Consider the following 8,998-nt stretch of genomic DNA (forward strand, 5'->3'; position numbering starts at 1 on the left):
CATATTGTCCATATCTCGTTCTGAAAGCAGTCTTAGAAACGTTATTGAGCTGACGATAATCAATACACATTCACATAGTTTCGTCTTTCTTTTTCACGAGCAGTACTGGAGTACCCTAGGGTGAAAAGCTGGGTCGCGCAAAACCTCTGTCAGTCAATTCTTGCAATTGAGCTTTCAATTCTTTCAACTCGGTCGGTGCCATACGATACGGAGCGAGCGAAATCGGTGTCGTACCCAGAACCAATTCTATGCCGAGCTCTACTTCTCTAACAGGTGGCAATCCCGGTAATTCCTCAAGAAACACTTCTGGATACTCACAAACCATAGGCACAGTCTCGAGCTTTCGTTCTAATACCTTGCTATCCAGTACATATGCAAGATAAGCTTCATAACCCTTTCTCACATATTTCTGAGCTAATACAGAAGATATCACTGCTGGTAACCCACTCAGATCATTAGACTCAACTCGAATCATTTCACCACTCGAACATCGTAAGTCTATAGTCCTTCACTTGTAATTTACCATAGCATCATGTTTGATTAACCAGTCCATTCCGAGAATAATATCGAATTCGTCGAAGGGTAATAGCATAAAATCCACCGGAAAACAAAAATCTTTAATTATCAATGAACATCTCCTGCATACTTTATCAACTAACACATACCGACCCAAAGGGTTTGACACTCGTATCACAAATTCAGTAGACTCAACAGGTAGAGTCTTACTGGACGCTAATGTTTCACATACGTAAGAATGAGTCGAACCAGGATCAATTAAAGCAAGTACACTAGTACTATAGAGAGTGAATGTACCAGTAATAACATTAGGGGAGGATGCCTCCTCTCGTGCACGGTTGGCATAAGCTCTGGCGGGGACACGAGTCTCAGATCGAACAGCCATATCAGAAGTCCCTCTCTGATTACCACCCCTGTCTCCTGTATTTCTCGGTGGTCGACCTCTAGTTGTTGCACCACTCGATCCCGCACCTTGCATCTTCTTTTTCTCATCAGGTTCCGTGCAATCTCGAATAAAATGATCCTGCGAATCGTATCTATAACAGGCTCTGTTAATAGACTTACCCCAATATTCACCTACATATCGTCTTCCGCACTATGAAAATTCAGGTTTTTCTTGCCGATTGTTGCCAACACTAGCAACCGAAATAGCTCAAGAGTCCATTGACGGTCGCTCTTTAATAGAAATTCCTGCAGTCGTCCTTGATCTGTTAATATCGTCTCTAAACTTCTTTGCAGCCGAGAAAGAAGTTTTACCCGTCGATCTTTTACGAAAATCTCTAGCTTCAGTTTCAACTTTCTTTTTTTCCTTTCCAAGCTCTTCAGCCTTGCAAGCTCGTTCAACCAGTGTTACGAATTCTTTTAGTTCTAAAATTCCCACCAGTAGCTTTAAATCTTCATTCAATCCCTCTTCAAATCTTTTACACATGGTAACTTCATCAGCTATACACTCCTGAGCATATCGACTGAGCCTTACAAACTCACGTTCATATTCAGATACCGTCAAACGGCCTTGTTTAAGCTCCAAAAATTCTTTGCGCTTTTGATCAATGAGTTGTTGACTGATATACTTTTTACGAAACTCCATCTGAAAGAAGTCCCAAGTAACTCGTTCCTTTCGAACAATCGAAATCAAGGTTCTCCACCAATAGTAGGCCGAATCTCGTAATAAGGATATGGCACACTTTAGAAACTCATTGGATGTGCAAGATAGCTCATCAAAAACATGGATGGTATTATCAAGCCAAAACTCAGCCCTTTCAGCGTCATCAGTAGCGGTGGCTCGAAATTCCTCGGCCACGCGCTTTCTAATCAAATCAACAGGAGGTTTACTCAGCCTCAAAGGATCAGTAGTTTCTGGTATTATAGGCACCGGAGAAGGATTATTTAAATTTGGGAATTGTTGAGCAGCCGGGTTTGTTCGAGCATATTGTGCAACCCACTCATTCATCATGGTAAAAAAGGCTTGCTTAGCCCCATCTTCTTGATTACTCGCTGATGGTTGAGGTTCAACAGGTGCTGTCCCTTGCGCGGGAACAGGCGCTACACTCTCAACGTCATCCACTAAGGCTCTCTCTGGAGTGAATTCCATTTACTAATCAAAACAACAATTTCAACCGTCAAAAGTCATCACACTATCAAATACTAGCATTATGGCATGTATAGCTAGACTCACACATCTACAGTAGTCCTAGGATCGACTAAACCATAGCTCTGATACCAAATAAATGTAACACCCTTAACCCATATCCGTCGCCAGAAGGGTTACGGAGATTACTAAAAATTTCATGAGCGAACAGTTGAACAAAATTAAATAGTGGATAATTATTTTACCGATCTTTGCAATTAAAACAAAACCGAATTTACAAGGTATTAATTTATTATAATTAAACAATTTCATAACCCAACCATATATTTGATATGCAACGTGCCTTGCACACACACACATGCATCATAAAAGAGGATCACTATTCATTTCGTGATTTGCCATAATAGTCGAATGCATAGCAAAATTTAAATACATATAGTATTTAGCTCATATACACAATTAACTAACCATATTCCAGAAGCCTAACTTTGACCTATTAAGATAATAATTTAACCACCCATTCAGTAACATTTTACTTAATCAAAAGAGTTGTATTATAAAAACAAACATATCCATTTTTGAAATATTAAAGGTTAAGCCATATTCGTATGCCCAGAATTACAAAATTTAGTATTATAACATGGAAATCCCAAATATAAAATCTATACATGCCATAATGTTATACTTAAGATAAACTAAGAAGGAGTACCAAAACGTTGCAGGCAGGTGTGATGACTTCGACGATGGTCCCGAGCACAGAAAATGGATCAAAAGAAAATCTAAATGAGAGACAAGTAAACACACCAAATGAGTATTCAACTCAGTAAGTCATAAGCAATATAATTAAGACCATTAACTTGAGATCATAAAAAAATAAAGTAAAATCAACTATTTCAGCCATACCGAGCTATGCAATATATTACTTAGATTATTGATCCAACTACAAGTCAAGTCTTGTTATTCAATCAAATATCAAACAACCAGATGGCTTAAATCCTTTTCTCAAAGTATTAAACAATGATGAACTAGATGGATCCATGCATATACATTTCATGTCTCCAATTTTCTTACTTCAATCAATAGCTCTAACCCTTCATTCATTTCCTGCACTTATTCTATCATCAATCGATTTTGCACACAAAGTGCTATTCAAATCCGCACACTTAGTGCCATGCTAACCCGCACACATAGTGCCTTAGATATCCACACACTCGTATTGACATTCAAATCAGCACACATAGTGCTATTCAATTCCGCACACATAGTGCCATTCAAAATCCGCACACTTAGTGCCAATGTCATTTCATTATAGCAAAGCAATTGATTTAATTCCAATAATATATACGGCCACATATATTTATCAATCAAAAGAATATCTAAACGAAAGAAATTCTTTCATGATATGCGAGCACCATTTATGTATAAAATAACCAATCTTATAATTGTTTATGGACTTACCTTATGTTGGATGAAATGGTTCCAATCGACTACTCGATACTCTTTGCTTTGCCCTTGCTTGATTCCCTTCCTTTGGGTTCTTGAGCTAGAATAAATAAATTTAAAGATTTAATTACCTTGTTAGTTAATTATATCCCATACTATTAATAGTTTCATATCACAAGAATCACACGGCATAAACTTGGTTTTTATCCACCTTATGCTTTTATTAAAACTATGCCATTCGGCTATTGACCACCTAATATCCAATTACTATCGATAACCAATCAATACTTCAATAAAACACATCTATATACATATATATATATGTCTATACGGCAACCACCCCTTGCTAATTACTCACATATACAAATTTAATGGTTTCCACTTCATCTTACAACCATCCTTGTTCAAGATATTAAAACCTCAACTAATGCTTATGTAACACCCCGAACCCGAGACCGACACCGGAGTCGAACACGAGGTGTTAACAGACTTTAAACCCCTTATAAAAAAATTTCCAGACACTGCCAATCTGCGTACTAGTCGCTTTAAAAATCATATCCTGAGTTTCACAACTCGAAAATCAGTTTCGTGATTTTTCCCTGAAACTAGACTCATATGCCCATCTACATATTTGTTTCTAGAATTTTTGGTCAGGCCAATTAGTACAGTTTATTAGTAAAAGTGTCCCATGTTACAGGGATCGACTACACTGACCTTTGCGCAATACGACTTGGATATCTCCCTTCACAGAGCTTCAATACTGATGCCGTTTGTTTCTATAGAAACTAGACTGAGAGAGGAATCTATACATATATGGCATGACTTCTAATTATCTCTGGTTAATTTATAATGAATTTCCAAAGTCGGAACAGGGAATCCAGAAACTGTTCTGGCCCTGTCTCACGAGGAGCTGAATATCTCTCAACATACTGTCCATATGATCGTTTCGTTACTTTCCTATGAAAATAGATTCATCAAGATTCGTTTACATAATTTATTAACTATTTAATTCCATTCCTGCTATTTTTAGTGATTTTCCAAATCTACATCACTGCTGCTGTCGGCATCTGCCTTTAAGGTAGACTTTACCTATTTCATAGTTTCCATGATTCAACTAGCCCTTTTAGCATAAATAGCACAATTTATGATAGTGATTAACCATTCCCATGGCCAATCCTTGTCAAGCATATCCACACCAAATGATTATAACATTATACTCAAACATATATAAGCCATTTTCGCATGGCTAACCAAAATTATACAAGTCCAAAGGGTCCATGACCCACAACAAACGGGTAGTCCTATACATGCCATTTCGAAGTTCAACCAAAATTGTACCAAAAGGGGGCTTTGATAGTGTGGGCGACTTTGACTTCAAGATCCCGAGTCCGATAGCTGGAGAACCAAAATCTATAAAACAGAGGAGCAATGAAACGGAGTAAGCATTTTATGCTTAGTAAGTTTTGAGCAAGGACTTCCAGCACAACAAAAGTATAGCATTCATATAGCTAAACGGATAATTTCATATGCACAAATTTTCGATATCATACTTGCTTCACATTACCAACCCTTATGTACATACACAAAAGATCAACTTAGCCAAAGGTCGGTAGCTCGTTTATCAACTGAGCGAATACTTATTTGTAAGGGCTCAACTAAATTCAAGCACATACGGAACATACCTCAATGTTGGGATGTTTCTAGAGTATTAACTGAAATTTTTTACAGCAAGATCATTCATTCCCAAATCACGTACCTTCGGAATTTAACCGGATATAGCTCCTCGTTCAAATGCCTTCGGGACATAGCTCGGTTATAGTAACTCGCACAAATGCCTTCGGGACTTAACCCGGATTTAGTAACTCGCACCAATGCCTTCGGGCTTAGCCCGGAATTAGTATCTCGCACAAATACCTTCGGATCTTAGTCCGGATATGGTCACTTAGCACAAAGCCTTCGGGACTTAGCCCGGACATCATTCAAATAACCATGCACATTTAACAGTAAATCATGGCACATTCGTATTTCATTTTCGTTAGCAAAACTCAAACACAAGACACTTATCATTCTTGTAATTTCGGCTCAATAGCCACACACAAAGAGCATGATTTTGATTTGCTTAAAACATGATCTAATCAAATCTTAATTTAAGCTCTCTTACTCAAGAACTTACCTCGGATGTTGTCGAACGATTCCGATGGCTATTCGACCACTTTTTCCTTTCCTTTATCGGATTTAGTTCCCCTTTGCTCTTGAGCTTAATTAAACAAATAAATTGATTTAATCATTTGAGTATCGAAAAGAGGAACACAAGGCACTTAGCCCATTTTTATGCATTAGACATTAAAGTCACATATGTACGAAATAATGAATCAAACTCAACATTTTAGCTAATTTTCCCCCTTGGCCGAATTTTCTAAGCCAAGACAAAAGCATCAATATGCTTGCCTCCAACCGAATACATGCAACACCAAATCTTCTTCCTATGGCCGAATATGCATGTCTATGTTGGGGCCGATTATATGCTTAATACTTCCTACAAGTATGGTTACTTGTATTGATTACAAATATCATCTTGTTTCAAGTTCAAAACTTGGCTAATACACACATATATACACTAGTAAAGCATCCTCTCCCTTTCCATCAATTTAACACATGCATTGCTCATTAACATACAAGAGTTATATTCGGCCTTAGCACACAATTTGCTAGCCGATTCTTCCCCATCTAGCAACCAATGCACATATGTGCTCACTCAAAAATGCTAAAAAGGAGATTCAAGAATCATCAATCCACCATCACATGCATCATTAACAAGCTTCATATTTAGCATGCAATGGCATTAACAGAAAATCCACCTAGGCCGAATATCATCCCCATGACATAGCAAGGATTTGAACCATGGGCTAATTAGAACTCAAGCTAGCAACTAAAAACATGCATGAATCTCATGGCACAACCTCAAACATACCTTTATCTAGATGCAAGTATGGTCAAACCTCCTCCTAATCCTCTTCCAAATCAAACATGAAGCAAGAACTCCTTCCTCCTTCCTTAGGATTTTCGGCCAATTGAAGATGAAAAAGGATGAACAAAATTTTCTCCTTTCTTTTCTTTAACTCACGGCAATGGGGGGGGAAGACAACCACACACATTTTTTTTTTGTTCCCATCATATTCCCTTTCATTATTTAATTTCCATGCTCATTATTTTATTTTTTCCACCCATGATGCACCAACACAACATGTCTATGACATGTCTTGCCCATCACCCTTGGTCTACCATGCTTGTCATGGCCGGCCACTACTCATTAAGGGGGAATTTGACATGCAAGTCCCCCCTTTTTCCACATGCACTAATAGGTCCTTACGCATTGACCTATCACATTTTAAAATTTTCTCACATAAGTCCTATTTGATGAAATTCACTTACAATTAACAAAATTCAAACACGAAATTTTCACACATGCACATGTACATATAATGAGCATCAATTATGACGGTTAATTATTTTTACGACTTGGTTTAGCGGTCCCGAAACCACTTCCCGACTAGGGTCAATTTTGGGCTGTCACAACTCTCTCCCACTTAAGAAATTTTCATCCTCGAAAAGCTTACCGGTAAATAGGTTTGGGTATCGTTCTTTCATCGAGCTCTCGGTTTCCCAAGTAGCTTCCTCGATCCCGTGTTTGAGCCATAACACCTTCACTAACGGAACACTTTTGTTTCGCAACTCCTTCACTTCACGAGCTAGGATACGCATCGGTTCTTCTTCATAACTCATATCGACTTGAATTTCAACCTCTGATGGGCTAATTATGTGTGATGGATCAGATCGATAGCGTCGAAGCATCGAAACATGAAAGACGTCGTGAATCTTTTCAAGCTCAGGGGGCAAAATCAATCTATACGCAACCGGACCAACTCGTTCGGAGATTTCGTACGGCCCAATGAATCTCGGGCTCAACTTGCCCTTACGGCCAAACCTGAGTACCTTTTTCCAAGGCGAAACTTTAAGGAACACTTTATCTCCCACCTGATATTCAATGTCCTTTCGTTTCAAATCCGCATACGATTTCTGACGATATGTGGCTACCTTCAGACTTTCACGGATTACCTTTACTTTCTGTTCGGCATCTTTAATCAAATCAACTCCGAAAATTTTACTTTCACCGAGCTCGGTCCAAAACAATGGTGTACGACATTTACGACCGTACAAAGCCTCGTAAGGTGCCATCTTAATACTTGATTGAAAACTATTGTTGTAAGCGAATTCAATCAAAGGTAAATACCGTTCCCATGAACTACTGAACTCGAGGATGCAACATCTCAACATATCCTCAAGTATCTGAATTGTCTGCTCGGATTGACCATCGGTTTGGGGGTGAAAAGCAGTGCTAAAATGCAGCTTGGTACCCAAAGCTTCTTGCAATTTCTTCCAAAATCGTGAGGTGAATCTCGGATCTCTATCCGACACGATAGAAATAGGTACCCCGTGTAATCTCACAATCTGAGAAACGTACAATTCAACTAGTTTATCCAAAGAGAAATCCGTACGCACGGGGATAAAGTGAGCCGACTTAGTCAGTCTATCGACAACAACCCAAATCGCATCCTTCTTACTTGCTGACAATGGCAGTCCGGACACAAAGTCCATTGTGACTCGATCCCATTTCCACTCAGGTATCATGATCGGCTGAAGTAATCCTGAAGGCACTTGATGTTCCGCTTTCACTTGTTGACATATTAAACATCTCGACACAAAGTCGGAGATGTCTCGTTTCATACCATGCCACCAAAACCAACGTTTCAAATCGTTGTACATTTTCGTACTCCCCGGGTGAATTGACATTCGGCTACAATGGGCTTCGTTCAGAATAATCGAAATGAGTTTCAAATTCCTTGGAACACACAAACGACTTCTGAACCTCAAACAATCATCATCATCAATTTGAAACTCTGATTCCTTGTTCGGAACACACTCAGCCCGTTTTGCAACCAATTCATCATCAACTTTCTGAGCGTCACGAATTTGATGAATCAATAATGGTTTGACTTTTAATTCAGCTACTAACACATTGTCGGGTAGAACAGACAAGTGTACATTCATCGCTCGTAAAGCAAACAATGATTCCTGGCTTAAGGCGTCCGCAACCACATTAGCCTTTCCCGAGTGGTAATCAATGACAAGCTCGTAATCTTTCAACAACTCAAGCCAACGTCTTTGTCGCAGATTTAAGTCTCTTTGAGTCATCAAATATTTGAGACTTTTGTGATCCGAAAATACATGGCACTTTTCACCAAATAAGTAATGTCGCCATATTTTTAAAGCAAATACGATGGCAGCTAGTTCAAGATCATGGGTCGTATAATTTTTCTCATGTGGCTTTAATTGTCTCGACGCATAGGCCACCACTCGACCTTCTTGCATCAATACGCAACCCAACCCAAG

The sequence above is a fragment of the Gossypium hirsutum genome, chromosome A10, assembly GCF_007990345.1.
Source record: "Gossypium hirsutum isolate 1008001.06 chromosome A10, Gossypium_hirsutum_v2.1, whole genome shotgun sequence".
NCBI classification, from domain to species: domain Eukaryota; kingdom Viridiplantae; phylum Streptophyta; class Magnoliopsida; order Malvales; family Malvaceae; genus Gossypium; species Gossypium hirsutum.